The following is a 23,489-nucleotide window of genomic DNA, read 5'->3' as shown; positions in this document are numbered from 1 at the left end:
ATTCTAGCAGCGGCAAGAATTCTATCATACTCTTTAAATTAATGGCGCGTCACACACGGCATTGTTATCGACTCGGGCGATTACCGAAAGGAAAAAAAAGAAGAAAAAAAAAAAAGAAAAAAATAGCTATCGATCTTGGAACAATCGGGATCAAGATAAGCGAAAGAACAATTCGCATCAGCGCACTTATATGTATGTCTCTCATATCAATGTTTACATAATGCGTGGCGATACAGTATGCTATATATTGATACAGAGAGTACACAGGGGATAAAAAGCGGAATTTATCTTTCCTGTGTTTAAATTTCTGCTCCGGCAAATTTACTTTAATATAAAGGGAAAACAGAGTGTCTGCTTACTGAAGATTAAATACAAAGAGTGCAAATTGCATAAATTTTTGCAAACGCGAGAAAATTGAGCGTTATATATATATATATATATAAAATAAGAAAAAAATAACAAAGATAAAAAAAACAAAGGCGGAAGTCCGATCTGTATCTGTCGTCTCCCTTCGCGCGAAGAGAGGAGGCGAAAGAACGCTGTAATAAAGCGAGGCCGGAGTTCGTGTGTCTTCCATGAATTTCCCTTGCGTTTCTCAAGATGAGAAAATGGGGCTTACTCTGGCGTTTCTCGTAACAGTTCGCGCTGCATTTCCATACGGAAACTCGAGACATCCGGGAACGCCGTCGAGATTGAAGAATGAAAATGTGCGTGATCATCGCGCCCACGTGAGAAAATTTCGCGTCTCTGTTCACCTGCCGGAATAAATGTTCGCACGCACGTAGCACAGGGCACCGCGACACGGCGACGGCTCGCGCGGCCTACATATCGTTGTCGGGCGCGAGTTTTGTAATACGCAATTTGACGCGGCGGGCACGAGCAGAAAGCGTGGGCGGCTCCGATCATCGTCGAGGAAACGTGCCGGCGTTGAGTCATTCCGAGGGACGAGTTCCCATAGCCCGCCGCCAACGCCGTGCAAGGTGCCGTGCATGCGCGAGCCGCAATCAGCGAGCACGTATCTACCGTGCACGCGGTGCAGCAAGAGACAGAATTGTCCGTTGACGTCACCGTCGACGATTTATTCGATCCGCGCCCGAAGTTCGACACGCCTGTCGCTGCATTGCGCGCTTCTACGAAGTGTCTCCGACGCGAGCTGCGTGAATATCGGCCGGTGTAAATCTAAAAGAGGTCGTCAGATCGTCGATGGCATAATTAAAATGCGATAATGCTAGATATTTGTCTGATAAGCTGCGTCTCGCTCAATCCCTTTTCCTTTCTTTTCATGTGTTGATCAAATCACGTCGTGATTCTAAAAAATCTTTCTGGTAGATTTAATAATATTTTACGAAGCCAATTATTTCACCTTTTTCCTCGTTTAAGAGTAATAGAATATATACGATAAAATGTTTCAGTTTTAAACATGTTTAGAGTTTATAAATCATATATCATGTATGCATTCGTATAAACATATAACATTTTCAGTGCAAATTAAAGTGTTAATTTGTTTCAACGGAGCTAAGCGATTTCTCGTGGTGGCCGGTAATATTATGTTTATGTAATAACGTTTGTGCAAACGTTTCGCTGCTCATCGAACGAACCACGCTTTCGATAGTGCGTCAGGTGGAATTTGACTATATCATCGCGATGTGAATTTCACGTCACGTCGGATGCCACTCGGTTTGTAGAAAACACTACAACGATACTCCAATATCCACGTTATCGGCCTGAAAACTGTTGTATCGATAACAAGCGAATTTTTACAAGCGGGGTATTGCTCGACTACGAGTCCGAAAGATCCAAAATTGTCGCCGTATGATAGAGACGAACTTAATTCCATTTAAACCAGAAAGTAATGGCCAATCGAGTGTCGTAGATTTAAATTATTCTCTTAATAGGACTGAGAATTAATGCAATAGACTTTCGCATCGTTTGGATTAAACGTACGCGATATAATGTGAAGTATTAATTATTATTAAATTAAAAAAAAAATTTTTTTGTTTACTAAAAACCAGGAATCAGTTTAATACGAGTAAAACAGTCCTATCGGCGTAGTAGAAAAATTAAACGCGCTAAAGATGTTATCACATTTCATTAGCTTCTGCAGATAGTCGGCGGAATAAAACAGTGCTGTGGCAACTGGTATAGATACGATTCGATTGAATACAATGTCGGCTCGAAAGCTACTACCGATAACGTGTCTACTATAACCCCATCCCTCAAAATCCACAAAATTCCGGAATCCGGTCCGCCACGCATAGGATGAAACGTAGAGAAAGAACGAGGATAATAAAAAGCCTCTAGTTCCGTAACTCGACGTAGCTGCCGCACGAAAAAAATCGGCACGAAGATTTTTACAACGCTAAAACTCCGTTTGCACGGGAAAAATATCGTATAAAACAACATAATCTGACGATGCAATGTATAGGTATATAATGTCGTTTTGTCATTCGCGTAGTTGAAAAATTCATTTTCCCATTACATTTTTGCATTTTTCATATTTCATCGTCATATGATATTTTACCGGTAATGCACAGCAATAATCGTATTTCGCACGTCATTTACGTCGTTTCGATCTATTGGGGAGGGAAAAAGAAAAAAGAAAAAATCTTTGTACACTTCGTCATTCTCCTACTTTTTCAGATTACGGCGAGAGAAAAAAAATCACATTAAAAGCGATTGACGTTGACATCATTTTCAATTATATTAAATATCTTTTTGAGAAAGATAATAAAAATTGCTCGTAAAAATCATATTTTAAATTAATATTTATTATTTTATACATGTTTTTCATTGTAGTTTTTTTTTGTTTGTTACAGATATCATCTTACCATGAATCATCGTAGCTGAACTCCGCCCGCGTCGTATCTAAGGTAAGTCGATTTTTTTTTTATGCATGCAACGAAGTTACGAGAAAGTATTACAACACATATTTAATTACAATAATTAATAGCTTTACAATTTAAACACATACATCTCGTAGTTTCGTTGTCTACAAAAGTAGAAGTAGCGTAGTTTGAAAAGTAGTTTAGTTTTTTCGCAAATGGAATATCTCACCCACTTAAATTAACATATTTCTCTCTCCTTAATATAATACTTTAATAAGTCACCTATTTTTTATCTCGACGCCTCATCGCGATGTATTCGTTGGTACGGTAGGATCAATGTCAGCGCTGATCTTACAATCGTCAGTCGACTTCGCTTGTAACAGAAAGAAGAATTGAAAGTAAGAACTTGAAGCTGTAGCCGCGTAATCGTTGCGGTACAGTAATTGCAATCGTAATGACGGTACGCATCATGCCAGGCATGATCGTGCGGATAACGCGATTGCGTCGCGTTGTCGGAATATGTGTCATATTATCGCGCAGTAAGATTTCTTAAAAAAAAAAAAAAGAATTGAGACGAAAATAGAACAGAAATGACGATGGGATATTTATAATCGCTTACATAAAATTAGTTTCTAAACACAAAATATCGATAACAGTTTAATACTCTTTAATATTTAATTGCGTGCAATTAAAAGGCGCATCGCGTACTTGGATGTTTACGCAGGTTCCTTTGCCTTCGTTTTTGCTTCCGTATTCGTAATAAGAAGCATCCGATTTGACGTATCTCACGTTTTTAAATCAAGATTACGCTTTTGATACCTATATCATTATTTACCCATATAATTACGTTAAACTGAGATGCAAGTGATTTTGCGCATTGAAAGTGCTAAGCGCGAGTACTTATGGCAGTTCGCTTCGTGCCTGTGGTTAAAGGTAGCAAATATTTCGTGGTACACACGCGAGCGTACACTACGCCGAAACGCACGATCGCATAAAAGTTTCGCGTCGCTGTTACCGCTCGTACTTAGAATATTATTTCATTGCATTACAAAACGATTGTTTTATCGAGTACATGTTTATTAATTTATTACAAACAGCGGTTTTTTTTACAACAAAATTTTATACGCAACATAAGTATTAAATTGGAATATTATCCTATTTTATTTTATTTATTTATTTATTTTTTTTTTTTACCAAAAATATGTGTTGAATATTCCTGAAAAAGGATTTCGTGAAAATATTTACTTCATAACGAACACGCGTTAATTAAAGCATGAATGCCATACGCAAATTGAATATTACTAATGCACCCGACATTCATCTATTTACGAAAACGTAATCCGTTTGGCATTATCGAGAATATTTATTTATTTCGAATAATTGCACCGAATAAAATTAGATTTTTATTGGCCGCGAATGATCCTTATGGAGCGGACACGCAATTTGCAAGGACTCGTCCTGCCGTGAGATGTTCCGCGAAGCGTAACGAGAAGTCGTCGGAGCGAGTCGCCCTGTCTTCTTGTAAGAAAAAGAAGAAAGGAAAGGATGGAGATCCGCCACTTCCGTCCAATCGTATCGTTACGAGCTCTTGCGTTCGCGGACGGTGAAACTTGTTGTTACTCAATAACTATGCAAAGAGCGTTTAACGAAGAAGCGCGCGCCGATTTTCGCGTCACGCCGAATACCTTCTAATTACGAAGACCAATCCGTAGCGTAGCCAATTTTTATGGTGAGTTTTGAGGGGAGTGTGTTCTCGATGCGCGGGTAAACTCTCGATCGTCAAAGTCCACCGATTTCCTAATCCCGTTGCGAACGTGTGATCCGAGATGCTGGCCGACTGGCAGTCCCTTAGTCCCAAGAACGGCTGCAGGATACTCGCATAATTGATTTGCCGTGCCGAACCATTACTTCTATTATTAAATGTTATCGTCAAAAGAGTGGCTGGGCGAGAAAAACGAAGGCGGCCGAAGGAGCCCACTCATTTATCGCGAGCTGCCGCATTTTAGATTTTATCGCCGTAATTACAGATCCTCCTTCGGCCGGTATTTACCGCGCTTTTTAGGGCCAGTAGTAAACGAGTAAATAAAACTTTTACGGCCATATCTGGCGGCACCTGCATACACGTTCCCGCGGACTCGCAGCGACGATGAGCCGAAGATCCGTATATACTCGTTCTAAAACCGAGACGACTCCGTTTTCTGTCAAGTTTTCGAGGGAACGCGCTCGCTCCTGCCGTCGGTCGTATTACGGGAGACAAGTTCTTTGCATTCTTCGTCGCGTCGCACCGTCTCCGGCACGAGAGCAAGCGGGATCCGCACTCGCGCTAATTATCCAAGTCCTCCATTAAAGCTCCGGCAGAACTTACTTCGGCGTCGCATCGGGGCTCCCATGCCGCCTGTCCTTCCGGTGCAACAACCCGGAATGCCTCCCAGCACAGCAGAACTCGTCTTCAAACGACGTCCGCGTCTCGAGCGCGTCGCTACGTTACGAGCGCCGCGGTCCCCGCGTCCTCCTTCCTCGCTCCTTCGCCTACCCGCGCTCACCCTCTATCCTCCGATATACCAATTCCGCCCAGTGCTTCGCGATGGAACGTGAACTCGCCTCCTCCTCCTCCTGTACCTCTGCCTGCTTCGCCTCCCCGTGCCCGGCCTGTCTCGCGCATAGCGATTCAACGGAGAGAGGACCGGCTAGCGGTGCTACAGCGGAAGAAAGAGCGAGAGAAGTGTACGCGGAGTGAGAGGAAGAACGAGAGAACCGGTGCGAGAAAGCAGATACGGAGCGCGGAACGGAGACGGATTGATACGCGGTGCTCGCGTGCGCTAAAGGAAGGCGGATAGATAGATCGAAAGAGATAGGGCGAGGGAAACAGCCGGAGGGACGTAGAACGTGAACCGATGCGGCTGTCGCGAGAGGACGAGGCACAGGAGGGGGGGAGGAGGGGAAACAGGGAAGCGAGAGGGTAGTGGAGAGGATCCGCTCTCCGAGTGTCAGGAACGAAGCGAGGGACGAAGAAGAAGCGGCTGCGGCGTGGAGCGACGGAGAAAGAAACGGGCAAATCGAGATAACGAGCGCGACGGAGAGAACGGGTCGGAGAAAGAGACGGCGATACGCAGAACGAGGGACGTGGGCAGATAGAACCCGAAGAGCGGTAGCGCGTGCTCACAAACTCAAACCAGCGCCTCGTCGTCATTGCTGCGCCTCCTCCGCTCTACCGCTGCCATCCCTCCGTGCCTGCCCGTCTTCCCCTCGTCCACCCTACCGCCCTTCGCTACGTCACCCTCTGTGGTGTCCGCCTAACCAACCCCACTCTGGTCCCTCGCCACGCTACCCTCCTGCCCTCGCTTCTCCACTCTTCCTCCTTCCCCTTCCCCCGTCTGTCCACCCACAGGCCCGCGAAACCGCTCGTTGCCGTACCACCGAGCCACCCCACGTACCGACTCCCCCATTACCCGGCCGCCTCCGATCTTCACCCTTCGCCCGCGAACTCCCTGCCTGCTGCTTGCCTGCCTGCCTGCCTGCCTGCCTGCCTGCCGGCCGACTCCTCTTCGCTTTGCGCGACTCCGCTCTCGGTCTCTTCTCTCTTTCGACTGCCGTCCCTTTCCCTTTGCCCCCCCCCCTGTCCTCCCATGCCCTGCTCTGCCCTGCTCTGCCCTGCCGCTACCTCGCGACGCCCGGCGTCATCCCCTTCGGGCAACCAGCACACCCGAAAGCCGTACGCTGTGGAACACGACAGGCAGCTCCGCGATTATCTTTTGTCCGATCGTATGTCGCGCGTGTATGCGTGCGAGAGAATGCGAAAGGGATGAGGGAAACGGAGAAAGAGGACGCGCGAGAGGACAGCAATTTAGAAGCAATATAATAGAACAGAATAGGAGAGAATAGAAATCGTCCTCGATGTTCGCGAAACGTTTTACGAAAGAGAAATAATCCGAATCTGCATGTTTAATCCGAATAAGTTTGCTTGGAAGAAAAAAAAAAAAGGAAACATTAAAAAATGTACAATTAAAAAAAAAGAAATTAATTACTACTGTTTTGTTCGCTATTACTTCATTTACTCGTTTACGTTTCTTCGATTACGATTTTTCAATATTAGAAACGGGGAAAATGTAATTTGACTCGAATAAAACCCTTTTTGTTTTGCATTAAAATGTGCAAAGGGGGAGAAAGCGGGACTTAAAAAATTTATTAATAGACGATTTAAAGTTTGGCGATCAGTGGTATAGATAATAGATAATACACTCGGGTGATAACCACCCTCGGTGATCTCTTCTATGCGTACACCCTTCTCGATTGACGATTACGAGCATCTGTGTTACCGTTGATCTCGGCGATACCATCGTATTTTGTGATGCGTACTTCGAGCAAAGGTCTGGAATTTTACGCGTTTTCCGTGGGGTGGTGAGGTAGCAGACGAGAGATCCGATATCGAGAGCGGTTTCTAGAGAGGAAAGCGTGCGTAGATCTCACCGATATTCGTAGGAAAAAGGGATTGTGTGTGTGTGCGCGGTCGCTTTGTACCGAGAACGCCCTTCGGCTAGGGCGGGTTCCCGCTTTGTAACATCAGTGATTTCAAATCGATCACTCCGCTCCTTATATTTTGCGGGAAATTTTATGAAACGCCAGCTAAGCGGGTCGATCGAGATACGAAGGTAATCGCGCCGATCAAAATTTAAAATCGCCGCTAAATAATCCAATTATCGTCGATAGTTTTGTCGCCGAAATTATTAATATGCCGATGTTACGTTTTAATTATTGAAAGCGTCAAATCACGATCCGTCAAAGGGGTCAGGCTGTTTAAGAAAAATATTTTACGCGTCGTTTACTTTAATTTTAGAAAAGCCACATTTTTTTAAACGTTCCGCGGAAAAGTTCTGTAATAAAATAATAATTGCTTTTTTTTTTTTTAACAGGAATTTTTAATTTCACTTTTTTTTTAACTACTAGAACGTAAGTGAGAGTCGAACGCAAAGTATGATTATTTTTCTGACCGCTTTACTTCGCGCCGGCCTTATGGCTCTGAAGTCTTCTCGATAATCGCTCGTTTTATTCCCTCTCGTATGCGAGAAGCTGGTGACGATGATATTTGTTAGCGCCTGTTGACATTTTTATTCTATCGAGAGACTCTTCATTTCTATCGGGCATTAATCGGGAGGGGGAGGGAGGGAGGGGGAGAGAGCTTCTCAGGCTTGTCGGAACATCCTGCATGTTCAAGTAGCAGCTACGTACGGGTACGCACGTTCTTGCATGCGCGTGAAATCGTGCCACCGTTCCGCTCGCGCGTTAGATGCGCCGCAAAAACTGGCGGTGCATTGCGATTACGAGATGCGCCGCGCGCGTTGCCAGATACGTCGGGGGCCCTCGATCGCCGCTCGTAATCAGCAGTACCGGCGCACGTAAAGCCCCTGTCAGACCGTGCGATACTCCCAACCTGTTTTCTTGCCGTTACGTTCGCTCATTTTCTTGCCGCGAGTTTCCTGGCTCTCTCGTTAGCGGCCTTCTCATTGCCCCCGAGGACTCGCCCGATCGAATTTCGCCGATTTTAACACGACGCTCCGAGTAAACGAGTAAGAAAACTGACGTGTAGCTGGACGTTTTTTAACCGTAGAGTAGAATGCACCGGTCTGAGAAACATTCAGACGTTTTTTGAATTTTTCCAACATCGAGAAAACCAAAACTTTGATTCGATCACTTTCGTCGATAATGCCTTTCCTCAACACACGATAAGTATTACCGATAATAAAATTATTTGCGTTTGACGTAATTTATCCGCGCGAATATTGATGAAAATTTAATTTAATTCCGCGCGTGAACATACCATTCATTAATTTTTTTTTTTTTTATCCCACCCCCTTCCTCCGTAGATTTTGATCCCGGATGCAATACAGATAAACTCGCTGAGCCAACACGTATTTATAAAAGGGAGGGATATCGATTGTCGTTACAAATTTGCTGATATTCGATGTTCGAGATACAGCTTCCATTATAATTAAATTGCACTTAATCGCAGTAATTTGTATCTACTGCCGACGAAAGAGAATTTTCTTTACTTATCACTGTAAAAGGCGATCGTAACCGTATTATAATGTAAGTATGTCGTAATAGCTTTATGCTGTATCAACGATACCGTAATCACGTGTTTATGGCGTAAGCAGCGTAGTGTTTAAGGTTCATCATATTTATGGATCTGGTCTTTTTGTGGATTTATTATTACCATCTGGCTGTAACGTTACAATAAGACCACTGCCATCCACTTAATTTTTCAATGCTCGCAATAATAATTGAGGAATGAATTGAAGAAAAGGAAACCGTTTCTCACTTTCAAAATCTCTCGGCTAAAAATATTTCGACGTTACGTTAAAGTCATCCACGTTGAATATTACAATTTGATACGATTTTAAATGTCACTGTTATTACACGCTATTGAAAACTAGCGACATTAGCATTACAAATTTTCCGCTGTTTACTTCGTATGTGTTAATTTCGATCGCCGTGCACTTAGCGCTTGTGCAACTTTGTCATTTCCGCTGGATGCGTCGAAATATTTTCCAACCAGAGGCGACCCGTACATATATTCTATATATATATATATATATACATGTATACGTATATATTCTCCGCGTTAAATACTGCGCGACCGAACGGCCGAACGAACGAACGAACGAACGAACAATTGCATTGGGAACAACGAACGAGAGCGGAGCGTCTCGCGTTATCGACCCACCGCGCCGCGCGGCTTGATATTTAGGACGAGGCTGACCGCTCGTTCGTTCGGCTGCCAAAACGCTTCTTTTTTCCTCCCCGGGCCCCGAGAACTCCGGCACCGGCGGAATCCGAGAGAGAAGACCGGCGACGCATCGCTCGGCAGCCTGCGCGAAACTGGTTTGCCCAGAGAAATCACGCTGAGTGGCTTCCAGAGAGCGTTTCGTGCTTTTAAGACCGGATCCATCCCGGGCCCCGTCCGTTCGAAGAGACGTTTCTCGCCAGACGAATGAGAGAACGAACGACCAGTGCAACATGATGACGGTGACGCGTCGCGCCGCGCGTCCTCGATGTTTCGGGCTTTCGAGCTCCGCGAGGGGTATCGATCGAGTACGCGAACGAGCCCTTCTAACTTATTCAAGGTACACCGCACGATCAGCACCGCCGGTCTCTGTGTCCATTTTATTTATGACGACGCCAACGACGACGGGACGTAGCCACGGCGCGAGAACTCCCGCGTTCGCCACGTGCGCCCGAGAGAGAAAGAGAGAGAGAGAAAAAAAAAGGGAGCTTGTCGATAATATACATGCACTTGCGACGAAAGAGTCGAGAAAGTGTACGGCTGAAAAGCTCGATTTACGTGGTAGCCCGCGGAATAAGACGCGCAGTCCATTACTCCGTCACGCTAAAATTAATGAGGGGAATCGTTACTTGCAATTATACGGGGTTTTGCCAGCGGAAGATACACTTCCAGTTTTGTTAACATTTCGATATAATCGAGATTGTTTCATTAAAGTCTCGTTTTGAAATTGATATGAGGAGGATAGCCGGCATAATTAACTGTACAATTAGAGAGAGGGCTAGTCGATATTTTGCAAGCGAAGATAAACTTCCATTTTCGTTAAATAAAGTATTAACGCGCGCCGCTGGAGTCATCCCAACCTCGATTCGCGATTGAATTATTTAAACGCGGCGATAATTATGTAAGGGCGAAGAGAGAGAGGGGGGGGGGAATTTTCTGTGCCCTCGCGCAGGATCGTTGAAATTTATTTTCGGAAGGAGACCGAAGTCGTTTACGTCGATCAGCGATGGGTGAGACCGCCTCCGAATTCCAACCCGGGTCGATTGTGTTCCGCTTGATACCAACCGTTTGCGAATAATTAAACGAAAATTTCAGTAGCGCAAACCGACGCTGATGATGATCCACCTTTAATTGATAGCTTGAGATTTTAATTATTTTTCCTCGTCCGTCTTAATGTTGATTTAGACTAAAATTAATTTGTGTGTATTTTCCAAAATCGGTAATGTGCCCCGGCAACGTGGAAGCTCGAGTTGACGATTAATTAAAACGAATACTTGCGTAAACGAATGGGGATTCGACGGCGGGACAATTAATAACTTTTATTCGTAATAAATATTTATGGGTTTCCTTCGTACACGTGGCTAGTCTTGATCATCAAGTGGAACGCGCACTGCCGGAAACGAGCTTTCGAGTTTAGCGTAGATTATTAGACGTTGTGCTCCACAGTCTATAATTCTACCGTACCTCCATACAATCTTCGCAATATCATATCGGCATTAGTATCTCAACGTGAGATTGTGGAGATATGCTTTAAAAGGTGTTAGCCGCAAGTTCTTATTTACGGTAATGCTCTTGTTATCGCGCTACGCGCGAATAATGCGCAGAAAATTGTATTCCATACGTGTATAACTTAACTGTGAATTTTAAGGCGATTATGCAAAACGAATTAGGATTAAAAAAAAAAAAAAATTGCGTTCGTAAAAATGTGATTTACATATCCGTGAAAGTATCATTTACGTTTTTGCGATAAATTTTTAACAAACAACAGCGGGATCCCACTTTTTTCTTTCTTTTAATGAAAATAATGGCCAAATGGGAGATCTCTTGTAAATGAATCTTCGTGTTTTCGCAAATTTTAATTTATTTACATAAATTGCATGTTAATTATTACACGGCGTACACGCCGTCACTCTATATCGCGAAATACCGTGCGTCCGTATTTCGATATTCCCAGAAAAATTGTCCGCGCGCAAACAAATAAATGTGCAGAGAGAAAATTCTTTGTTGGACGGCATTTTCGGGATAGAGAGGAGATATATACTGTGTATATATACCATATATCGCGCGAAGATACTGACGCCGGGGCAGATTCCAACGATCTCGCGAGATACATGCTGCGCTCGTATACAATTTGATAAAATTCCGAAATATTGCCTCGTGCGCGGTTGCGTAACTGAATCGTATGGATTTTTGTCACCACGGCCGTTCGTCGATAATGATGACTGCCGATGCGGCGCGGCCGCGGCGACCGATGCCCACAAGCACACTGCATAAACACAGTGACTAACGACCGAGCTAATTAAGCTTAATTACGGTTGTCCTGCCCATTAATTAATCCGTTACCTCCCCCCCCCTCCCCTCTGTTCGCACACCTGTCACGAGAGGGCGATCCCGCCTCGGATGTTGGCCTTTTAAGGCGCATTTATACGCGGACGCGAGAGAGAAAGAGGGAAGAATGGATTTCGAATAGGTTCGTTGTAGCGTGAACGGCGATTGAGTGCGAGCGAACTCGATTGTTCGCGCTTATTCCTATTGTTTCACCAACGGTGCGCCGGTATTTCGTACAGCGTTAACGACTCTCGGTGGTTGTCTTAATTATTGAAAAAGTGTTGCGAGGCAAAACGGCGGAGAAAAAAAAAAAAGACAAGCTACCGGCGGTGTCGCGACTTCCGAGTTAAGAAATTTATGGTCGTTATTTCTTTCGATTTGTCAACGGAAGCCGGGTAATTGATAATTAATTATTACGCATCTCTCGCTGTGCAAAGGTATCGATGACGATTTGATATTGTTTTTAATTCATTGAAATAACAAAAGGATCAATTTAATCGATACGTAATATTCGAGTCAAACTGCATCGCTGGCAGATTTGTTTGCATTATAAATTTATCTTTTTACACCTCGCGCGGAAACGTGCGCGCTGCGATTGGTATTCCTCTTTGCCGTCATATTGTAAACGCGTTGCAACGAGAGATTCATGAATATTTAGCTAGCTCGTGATTATAGAAGGGTGTCGGTATACGCGGTATAATCGTAAGACACGCAATAAAAAAAAGAAAAAAAAAAAGGTTAGTCTTGAAGTGTCTAACGCCTGTTTCAATAATTAAAAGGTATTAAACGTGTATCTCTCCTAAAATTACTTTTGTATATTATTCATGGCATATTCACATACGCCTGTAACACAGAAAGATATCAAATGTATAAATGTTAAAAAGATCGGAAAGAGATGTCGTGTTATTTAAAGAGAGATTTTATTTAAAGAAGTTTTAAAGGAGATGTAGATATAGTGCTCTAATTTCTATTCTATTTTTATTTCGGTTCGTAAGGATATAAAATAATGATAATGTCGTATTTTTACACCTATTATTGGAAACGCGATTTATATCGCGGAACAGGTCAAGATTTAAAAAAAAAAAAGAAAAAACTTTTTGATATTCTATACACATTGTATGTATGCACGTTGCACAATTTTTTTTTTTTATTGCGTCGAATACAACCTTTAAATCATATTACTCGATCGTACCGTTGATTTATGTAATGTACCGGAAAAAAGCATTGATATTAAATTTAAACATTTTTTTTTAATCACGTCGGGAGTTTCTCGTGACGGTGATTTTTAATTAGCGCTTCACTTGTTAGTGAGTCGAACGGTAATCGGGCGAACGTAAAGAGCACGTCTTTCCGTGAGGATTGTCGCGCGTCAAGCTCGGATAATAAATCCGCGGCAGCGGGGACTACGGGACGAAGCGTCAAATAAACGTGCCCCGACGGAGCCGAATCGATCTTCTGCCTCGGCTTGTCTCCCCTTCTCTTTCGACCCCTCGCGCTAATTCGTATTCTCCGCCAGTTGCAACGCGCGTCGGTTGCAGTTCTGGAGACACTGGAGTAGTAGGTGCTCGGACAGGCCCCGCTATCCCGATTTGACAGAAACTTTTCTTTTTTTTTTTTTAGTAAGTAATAATTAACGCGAAGCCGTATGCGCGACGTTAAAGGACTTTAATTTTAATATTTATAAAATCTGCCCGATCAAATCCTCTATTTTAATTTTTAATTTCTCATTAATTCTTGAAGATTACGAGAAGGAGCGTAGACCGATGTTCAAATGATAAAATCGACGGAGAACCTTATCCGTTTTAATTCAAATTTTCAATTAAGAATTGATTTTAGAGTATTGAAGCTGGTGTATAAAGTCAGTGGTACCGTTGGAAGGTTTAGAAAGGATGAGTCCGCAGAAGTGCGCGCGTCTTTTACTCGCTAAATGCACGGGCGCTTTCTGCTTGTGTCCCACGCGCATTCCTTTTCCTTCCTTTGCTTAACGCCGCGCTCGGGTGCACGCGCTGGATCTGCAGATCGAGATCATCGACATCTCCGCTGTCGGGACGCCGCCGAGGAAAGGGCCGATGGCGGAAGAGGCTGCTGCTCGCTTTATCGTTAATGCCTCGTTCGCGGAACACGTCCCGCGGCCGGACAATCTCGGAATGTTCGCATTCCTTATTCCCTGTTTCTTATCTTTTCGACGACCGTTCTCGGCGATCGTGGTAGCACACTTTCCATTTTCGCGTTAAAAATAACGCGCGCGCCGTATCTCGTACGGAGACTCCGCGATAAGTATCCAGCGCCGCGCAAGAACTTTATAAAACCTAAATTATGAAATATAATTTTTTTTTCTTTTTCTTCTAATTCAGCAAGCTACTATTGTTTCTTTATGAGGCGATTTTAATCTCTATATATCACCTACAAATTTGTCCAGCGACGACACGAGTTTACGAGTATATTAACGAGCGACTTTCGGAAGCGGAGTCTCTCCTCCTTCATCAATTTTCTTAATCATGCGAAAAAAAAAAAACTTTAGCATGTCACTTCTTCGCGTTGCAACCGCTAATAACGTGGTCAGTCGACGGAGGAAAAAAAAAAAAAAAGATGGCGAGACGCGTAGAGTTAATACCCCTTTTTACGGCATCATCGGCTCGAGAGATTTAGCGGTTACACCCCGTAGTGGAGTCGTAAAGTCCGAACACGACCGGGAAGGGAGGTGACCGAGGCAGGCAGGCAGGCAGGCAGGCCTCGATCGAACTTCTCGCTCACGAAATAATCCGCGGGTACGCCGCGCCGGTTCGGGCGCCCTAACGTGTTCCCCACCTCCGCTCCGACCTTTTTCTATTGCGTGCACCCTTAGCCCTTCGGTGTCCCTTGGCTTCCAATCCGTGCGCTCGAGTCCGACCGCCCGGTGGCGTGCGCGACTCGAATGCACGCGCGTGCATATTGCACCGCACTGCGCCTCGGTAGGCTCGTAGGGTGAGGCGGAAGGCACCGCACGCATATTTCCGAGCGTGACGCACCTTGGACGTCGCTGGGCTTGGCTCGAAAGATATCGCGCTGCTGCTCTCTCCTCGACGCGCACGTGCGTGCGTGCGCGCGCGCGGGCTCGCGTGTGTGCGTGTGTGTGTTTGCGTGCGCGCCTGCATATATCTTCCTTTTTTTTTTTTTTTTTTTTTTTTTTTTTTTTCCTGCCGCTGGCGCGGGAGTGTGTGCGTGCGTGCGCGGTGCGTACGCGTGTGTGCATACGGGGTGTCTCGCGCTTATACCGCGGCGTCTCCGGAGGATTGCCTTTAACTGCCTTCGATCGAATTCGAAATCGGACCTTCGTGGCGAGCCCCGCGGAGGACAACGTCTGGGGTTCATTGCACCTTGACCGAACGCACGCGTCTTTGTTTGTTTCGTGCCAAGTGAATTTTCTCATGGAGATAAAACGGTAGCTGCGAGGCAGCGGAGTCCTGGAACTCGGCGAGTATACCTGACGGAAATCCTCTCGTCGTCTACGCTTCTCTTTCAAGTTTTTATAATCCTCACTCCCTACGTCATAGGATACGAATTCTCCATTCGGTGATTATACAGTTTTCGATCGTCACCCTCTCTCGCGCCCTGTCGGCATAGATCTGTTACAACTCGGGACACCCCGTAGATGGTCGTGCGAGAACGTTCATCGGCATCGTGCGCAAGGAGACGAAAGGAGCGCGCCGCTCGGTAAGACGAAGACGGAGGGCAGGAGAGTTCTCTCAAGGGGGGAACGGAAAGGGAGAGAAAAAGAGGGAGAGTCGACTGGTGAAAAAAAAAAGAAAAAAAAAAGGGAGCGAGAGACACGACGCGACACGCACGGAGCGTAAACGGATACACGGCGCACACGATTAACCGCGTCGCGTCGCGCCATCGTGCCGGTTCGTCGTTTCAGTCGGAGGACTCTTTATACGACTGCGCCAGAACGCTCTTTGCCGGCTGCCAACCGGTACGCTAACCGTCGAATAACCGGCAGTGACCGCGCCGCACCGTCGCTGTGTACAGGATGTTCTTCGTCATCCGCGGATTTCTCTAGCGAGCTGGTAAAAAGAATCTTTTCGCGAACGGTTGAGGGTGTAGTAACGCGAGTTCTCGGTGATTAAAAGTGATCGGGTGTTAATAAATCTGAGTGCCGGTCGCGTTAAAGCGGAGTCCGAAGTCTGAACGGTGCGGAGAAACATGGGGGGGAATGTGATCTAAATAAATGCATGTCCATTAAAATGATCAAGGTGTCAACCCAAAGCGGCGATTCATCTCAAATAAACATCCACCGTCGATCCGCGAAATATAATTATAACCGATGATTAGAAAAGTCGAGTGAAACGCGCGACACAGTTCGTCGCCAGGCTTCTGGATTGTAAATTGTTTAACGACGGGAGGTACTCGGGGATAAAAACAGGAGATAGTCTGGCGAAGAAAAGTCTCGACATACCGGCATGCATCGTTGTGCACGCGGACTGTTTCGCGAATGCGGAAAGTTCGCAGCCCCCGGTAACGGAAAATCGAGCTCGCGGCACCGTGCTATCTTTCCCTCTAATCTCCGCGCACTCTTAATATTGCCGCTGCCGTACAGTCGCTTAATATTCGCTTAAAAAAAAAAGAAAAAAAAAAAAAGGAAAAAGAAAGAAAAGAAAAAAAAGAAAGAAAAAAGGGAAATAAGAAGTGGCGAATTGCGAAATTCCGCGCGCATATTTACCGCACGTCGTGTCGAAAGAAGTCGACGAAGATTATACGTTGGGTTTTGTAAGCAACTCTGTGTGTTAATTACGCTACACCAACGTGACAACATACCGCTTGCGGCTTCCGGTCGCGGCGCAGGCCAATTTCTGCAACGGCAATCGATGACGGGACGATCGCGCAAACGCATCATCATCGCGCTAGATATGGAACTTTTTAAATGCGCCGAGACAGGCGACGAGTTATTGTGCAGTTGCGAGTAATACGAGCGCGTGCAGTCGTAATGCCAAATTGCGCCGATCGCCGACGTTAATCACTCTCCTAAATTTGTTTCGCGTTGAGGAATATTAGAGGTCAACGCAACCTGTTGCACTTTAGCAGCCGAGGCGCCCTGCCGATTTAAATAATCGCGCATTAGTAAGTATACCTCTATTCTCTTCTCTTTTGCTTTTCCGACGCGAAGAAAAATTGCGCTCGATTCACTTCCCTCTTCGTTCGCGAGAAGTTTGTACGTATACGACTGTGTGCCGAGCGAGATACTTGAAGAACGATCCGTCTTTAACTGGATCCTATTGCGCTGATTACCGTCGCGCAGATTTATTCTGCCGTTAATAATTCATCCGAGTATGCATGCGCGAAACACATCCGTGTACGGAAATCCGTTCGCTATCAGCTTTAAAACAGCGTTCCATCGAATTACGAGATATCTCGCACTGTATAACGTGCCGAAATTAAAACCTCGCTCGGTACGAGTTTCGCTATTTATAATGAAGCTTACCAATAATTTCTCAACATATACTATACAGTGGACTCAAATCTCTCGCGCTTATTATTTCGTTGCCTGTTTAACGTGAAAAAAAAAAGAGGAATAAAAAAAAAAAAAAATTAACATTAACGTATACTGAAAAGCAGATCTGGCGTTTGCTGCGGCGACGGCAGCTAGAGTACACGATCTTAGCGTCGTATGCGTCGAGTTTCACATGTGCCGCATGTATTATATACCGCGCCGGCCGGATTGCCGAAGACTGATTTTCCCCACGTTCTTTCATCCCTTGCCTCTGCCGCCTAGGGTTACGTACGCTAGCCGCTGTCGCCGTAGAAAACGCCGTATCTGTTCTTTGGTGTACTTTGACGATTATCGCTCGTACGCGTCGCGAGAACTCTCGCGTTTCCATTTTAGGTTTATAGATCTACGTATTTTTCACGTTCCCGTTTTCGGGAAAAGCTTCGGCCTCGCCCCGCGACCGAAACGAGGACGCGGCACGACCGTCGGAAGGATCGACGGTGCCGTAAAATCGGAACGATGGCGCCGTGACTTGTCGCGGATAATTTTGCGACGAGAATACTCGCGATGCACCTGGAAGAGTACGTTGCGCCGGGTCTCGAACGGTCGTAACGTCTTCCGCGGTCTTTGACCCTCTGCCCGGTGTAACCCAGAAGCTCGTAGACGAGACCGCGAGCGTTTCCAATTTGGTGCGCGAATCGAGTGACAAAAACGGAATACTAACCCGCGTTCTATTTCAACGTTTTTTCAACTTTTTATTTATTCCAAATGCTGTCTCGCGCGATTCGCTCAGGCGATGTGTCGAAGGGATGGAGAAGATACGCTGGAAAATTCGCGTAAAAATCTTTATACGCATTTAACTGCAAAAAAAAAGATTATCTCTTATCGTGAAAAAACCTTCTATTTCAAAGGGTAAATTATTTTTTTTTAATAATCGCGAGCTTTTTCCCTAAGCGGCCCCGCATCCATCGAGGGAATCGTTTTCCGCGGTTACCGTAATGGAGAAAGCACTGGATCTATGCCGAGAATTCCGTTAGCCAGGCCGAGTATCGCGTTTTAGCCTCGAAAACTCCCGAAAGTGAATAGAAAAAAAGAGAAAAACAACCGCGAGATTCGCTTGCCGAAGTGCATTTCGGCCGTAATGCTGCAATGCGCCCTCCGTTATGGTTATGATTTAACGGGCGTTCGCGGCATACCTCGCGTGCGTGCGTCGCGAGGAAAACACGCGGGGAATGGCGCGCGCGTATTCTGCGTTCGACGAACTTCTCTCATAAACGGTATAAACGCGGCACGAAAGTTGCCGTTGGCTGGTGCTCGTTTCGTGCAATCGCCCGAGGTGATGCGAGCCGTCGCGTTGTCGATATTGCGAACGGTCCCCCCTGAATTTATGGGAAAAGGGAGAAACGCGCATAAATTAGGGTGACAATTATTTCGAGGCGGACGCGAAGTTCCCAATGACGGGCAATTAATCCGCGATGGATCGCGTCGCGGAAAATACCACCGAATCTAGACATTCCGCGCGGCAATCAAGCGCAAAAACTAGCCTGAAAGCAAGGGGAAAAAAAAAGAAAGAAAAAAAAAATATATATATATGTATATGTTACCGACGTAGAATGGCGTTTGCGCTCCCCATTTATTTTCACCAACGCATCGTTGCGGCTTGCGAGTTTTCGTGTAATCCACGATAGCGAATCTCATGTAATAAGCTTATACATGCTTCGCGCCGCCTTGGTTCCGACAGTTCGTTTTGTTACGACCGGCTATCACGTCGATGCATCCTCGCACGTTGCTCGTTCGCTTCTGCAGCCGCGAAAGGATAAAGGAGCGTTCGCCGCCGAACGATGGGAATCGAAATGCAATTTCTTTTCCACGCTCGCGTTTTATTTTCATATCTCGTTGTGTGTCGCTAAAGCATCGCGTGGCGAGCTCGGTGCCGTGCACCGGCGGTGTGACGGTCTCGCGTTTTTGCGATGCGGACCGGAGACGCCGGGCTTTCGCGTGCTCGCGTGACCCGAGCGACACATCGCGGGTTGACGGAGGGCGCGGGAGGGACGAAAGGGAGGGAGAAAGTGCTAACTCACATTAATTGCGTTTTGAGGTAGACGCGGGCGAAAAGTTTGATTAAATTCGCCGCTTTCGTTTCTCGAGATTCTTAAGCACTCTATCTATCGTCGTGCGTAATTATCCGTTTCGTAACAAGTCGTCGGGAGAAATAATATTGCTCTCTAAATCAGATCCAAGATTATAATTTTGTTTTTCTTTTTTTTATTTTTATTTTTATTTTTATTTTTTATAAGTGGAAATCCAACGAACGAAGCCTGCGCACGCTTCGAAAATTATCTCGATTTTCCCCGCTTGTTTTTCTTATCAATCGCGCGGTGTAAAAAAATAAATATAGATTTCCTACATAAATAAAGAAGTAAATATACTTTAAGATTTTTAAATAGATACTTTCCGTGCGATTGACGCTAGATCTTGGTTTAAAGTGTTTTTTAGAATATCGATTTCCAATTGATTCGCTTTATTTCGACTTTACGTCGCTAGTTCAACGCCACGCTAAATGCAACGCTGAGCTCTTTATGAACAATTCGCGACTTTGCAATTTGAATAAACGAGATCGGACGTGTGTATAATAATTCTAACAATAAGCGGTTCGATTTATGGTATACTTTTAACGCGGTCAATAAACCGCGGAGCTGCGTATATAAACGTTCGAGAAGTATTTTACGATTGGTTTTAATTATGATGATATATACACATGCGAATGAAAATATGATGTTTTCACCACGTAACTTCTATTATCGGTTCTAGCTGACGGTTTCACGAGGGGTTTATTCTCGCGAATAAAACACGAAGAAAAAAGAAATCAGCTGAATTCTAATAAATTAAATTGCGTTAAATTGGGAGTATATGTCAGGAATCGATTTTGCGGTTCGTTTTATTTAAACGCTGTTTCGAAAATATCAAAGAAACAATTTATACGCCGCACCACGGACAAAATACAATTTTGAACGTGTTCTATCTCGGGCTATTGATTTCCTCCCGATTTATCTGCGCAAATAATCTCAGATAGGGTTTCTTTATGCTCGTATTTTAATGCCGCGGAATATTTTTCGCGTCTCTCTCTTTCTCTCTCGAAAGGTGCAGATCCTCGAACGGAACTTTTCGAGCCAACCTTTTATTCAGAAGCGAACTACTGAAAAAGTAGACATCTTATTAGCGCGGTATCGGGCGCCGAATAAAATTTATTCGAGTTTATTTCTGTTTTGTGGAGATCTCGTGTTTGCAACTCAATTATCTCGAGATTATTTTGGCGATATTCGATCGGGTCGCCATTCAATACCGTCTGCATTGAGGAAGTCTGCCGAGATGTACCTCTGATCAGCCCGCGTTCGAAAAATTGCGTTAGAAATCCTCGCAGTCGCCCGCCGGGGGGACAGGGGGGAATGGGACACACGCGTAAAGTGGCGGGGCGCGCTTTTCTCGGGGACTAGTCTTGATTTAGCGACGTGAACGAAGGACGAGGGAAGCCGAAGGTCGAGAGGAGAATCCAGCCTTCCAGGACGGTGCGACGTTCGGTGGAAGCCTTACGTTTAGCCGCTCTCTCCGCCTCTCGATCGCGCTCCGTGGAGAGCGCCGCGCTTGTTTTTGTTCACGTGGCGCGCGCACAGCCGGCCTCCGGCCACGCACGCCACACACGCAATCGTCGTCACGTAAAGGCGAATTTACACGGTTCTTTCCTCGACGGACGGCGGGCGGGGTGAATCATCTTGCAGCGAGCGAGCTTAGAGACCGTCAGCGACAGTTCGTCCGGTGATCAATGACGCGTCGGCTCCGCTCTCGGCTCCCCGCGTGCCTAAAATCGCCGGGACAAAAGCAGCGAATTTGAAATTGTAATATAACGTGACCAAGCGCCTCGAGCCGGGACAAGAAGTTGTAAGATTCTGAGATTATTTCTTCGGCAGGTAAGAGGAGTGGACGAGGGAGAGAGAGACTCGACCTAGATGAATCATTGCCATTGTCACGCGTAATTGTAGAGAGCTCTCGCTCAGGTGCGACAGATCGACCCCACTCGCGAGAATACCGCTTTTGATTTTTGATCTTTCTTTCCTTCGATCAAGGCCGTCATCTGTCAAAAGCGTGGTGCCGTGTAAAGTCGCCTTAAGTATCGACGGTCCTACGTCTCTCAGCGTCAGGACCCTCGTCGCGGCCGTCAACCAGCAGAAGCGGGCGAGAGACGGCGGGAACGGAAAGGACGGGGGAAAGAGGTGGAGGGAAAGGACGTGGAAAAGGGGAGGGGGAGGGATACGACAATGCCCCACCCCGGTTTCTGGTATCGATCTGCCGCAACGAAAGTCGAGATACCGGCGTTGGGAAGTATCAGCCGGACGGATAAGTCCAAATTATATCGGGCCCGATATATGTGTGTACAGAGACGAAATGCGCGTGTAACCGGTGCACGTATACGTATACGTATATATCTCTTAGCGCGTAATATAGCCGCGTGTACGGCACGCCGCGGTCCTTCCAGCTGCTACCTGACTCGACGAAGGCCAACCCGGTCTCGCTGAACGACTTTTGTCTCGAAAATGTCGGTTGCCCGGCGCTCGTCCCTCGGTGCCTTGCGTCCGGGCTGATTTTGCCGCTGTTACCGAGAGCTCCCGGCCGAGCCGAGCCTCAAAAAACATTCGTGTTATCGCCACGTCGGGAATTATTGCCGCCAGTGGACCGGCGCGCTCGCCGGACGTCGCGCGGCGTGAAACGCAGTCGGGAAGGATGCGGTTACAAAGCCAGTCCGCGGTAGATAAAATCTTGTGAACCGCTGCTTGGAGAAAAAAAAAGATAAAAAAAAAGAAAGAACCTCGGGAGACGGTGTTTTTCAATCCGCGGGATTTTGCAAGGTAAACATTCGTATCGTACTCGGGAGATCGAATCGTCCCGAGCGGCGAGAGGCGGAAAGATGAGAATCGACGACGGGAAAGTTCAGGAGCACGTTTTAATAACATTCTACGCGCGAGAAAATTGCGATTAATTATATTAAAGCTTAAAACTCGGGCGTAATTAACCGCACGATAGCGTAGGATCCGAGGGAAAATTTTTTTTTTTTTTCTCACCGGACACTCTGGCGCGTCGTTTCATATCGAGGACTCGTGTATGACGGCATCAAATTAAATCAACTGAATTCTGACGAGATGTAACGCGCCGTAAATATATATTACGCGACACGTGACACTTGACACACGCACGCACACGTACGCGCCCGCGTTCTGGAATAATGCCGCGCTTTATCGTTTTACATGCAAATCGTGAAAGTTCTCCACGCTATAACACAGGCAACAGATCCGATGGATCGGTGCCGTAGGATCGCATTATAGCTCGCTGAATCTCTCTCGAGTGCTCGGCGGACTGTTGATTTTCGCAATTCTCGTGCGATAATTTGCAAAGGATTGAAAAGCCGACGATGCGTGCGCGCGCGCTCGCTCGCGCCGTTAAAAACCATTGAAAGCATCGAGACCATTGAAACGTGATCCCTGCCGGCTGAGAGGCAAGCAGGCAGCGTGGCAAAGCCGACAGCTGCAGGAGTGCTCTCTGTAGCAGGTATGATGTAGGCTGAGGCATGATGCGAAATTATGGCACCGCGATGTGCGCACAGTACACGCAGACCAGTGCGTGGTCCCCTCCGCGCGCGTAACCCGGGGCTCGCGTCGTCGCACGTGCGTATGAAAAATCGCGCTTTACGACCCGCGAAAGGCGAATCCGCTCTCTCGCAGCCGAGCGAGATGCAGACCGGCGCAATTTCGCATTGTTGCTGCGCGCTAAACGCGCGAAAAAAGTAAAATAAACGCCGGCGATGTATCAACGCCCACCGTCGCAGCGCGATAAAGGTGGGTCGATTATACGGGTCGTTCCAGAGGCGGTGGCGGCCACGACTAAACCTGCACCGCCCGAAAAAGTGATACGCGAAACGTCGACGGTGACTATTGGCTCGCTAAATTAAGTCGTGCTATTTCCGGGTTAATTTTCGAAAGGCTTCCGAGTTTCCGCGCTGACGCACAGTTCGTTACGTGATTATTCATTACTGGCGATGAAT

General features: G+C 46.1%; 1 protein-coding gene across 13 annotated transcripts in view; it reads left to right on the top strand.

Moving 5' to 3' along the window:
• LOC139108123 (bromodomain adjacent to zinc finger domain protein 2B) overlaps positions 1-23,489 on the top strand; it is a 136,635-nt gene that overhangs the window by 51,890 nt on the left and 61,256 nt on the right. For all 13 annotated transcript variants that reach the window (XM_070666179.1, XM_070666184.1, XM_070666183.1 and 10 more), the window contains exon 2: positions 2,817-2,870. The gene's annotated coding sequence lies outside the window, so the exon portion shown is untranslated. The remainder of the gene's footprint in view (positions 1-2,816; positions 2,871-23,489) is intronic.

The sequence above is a fragment of the Cardiocondyla obscurior genome, linkage group LG14, assembly GCF_019399895.1.
Source record: "Cardiocondyla obscurior isolate alpha-2009 linkage group LG14, Cobs3.1, whole genome shotgun sequence".
NCBI classification, from domain to species: Eukaryota; Metazoa; Arthropoda; class Insecta; order Hymenoptera; family Formicidae; genus Cardiocondyla; species Cardiocondyla obscurior.
Note: the sequence above shows the minus strand (reverse complement) of the source record. Positions and strands in the feature narration are given on the sequence as shown.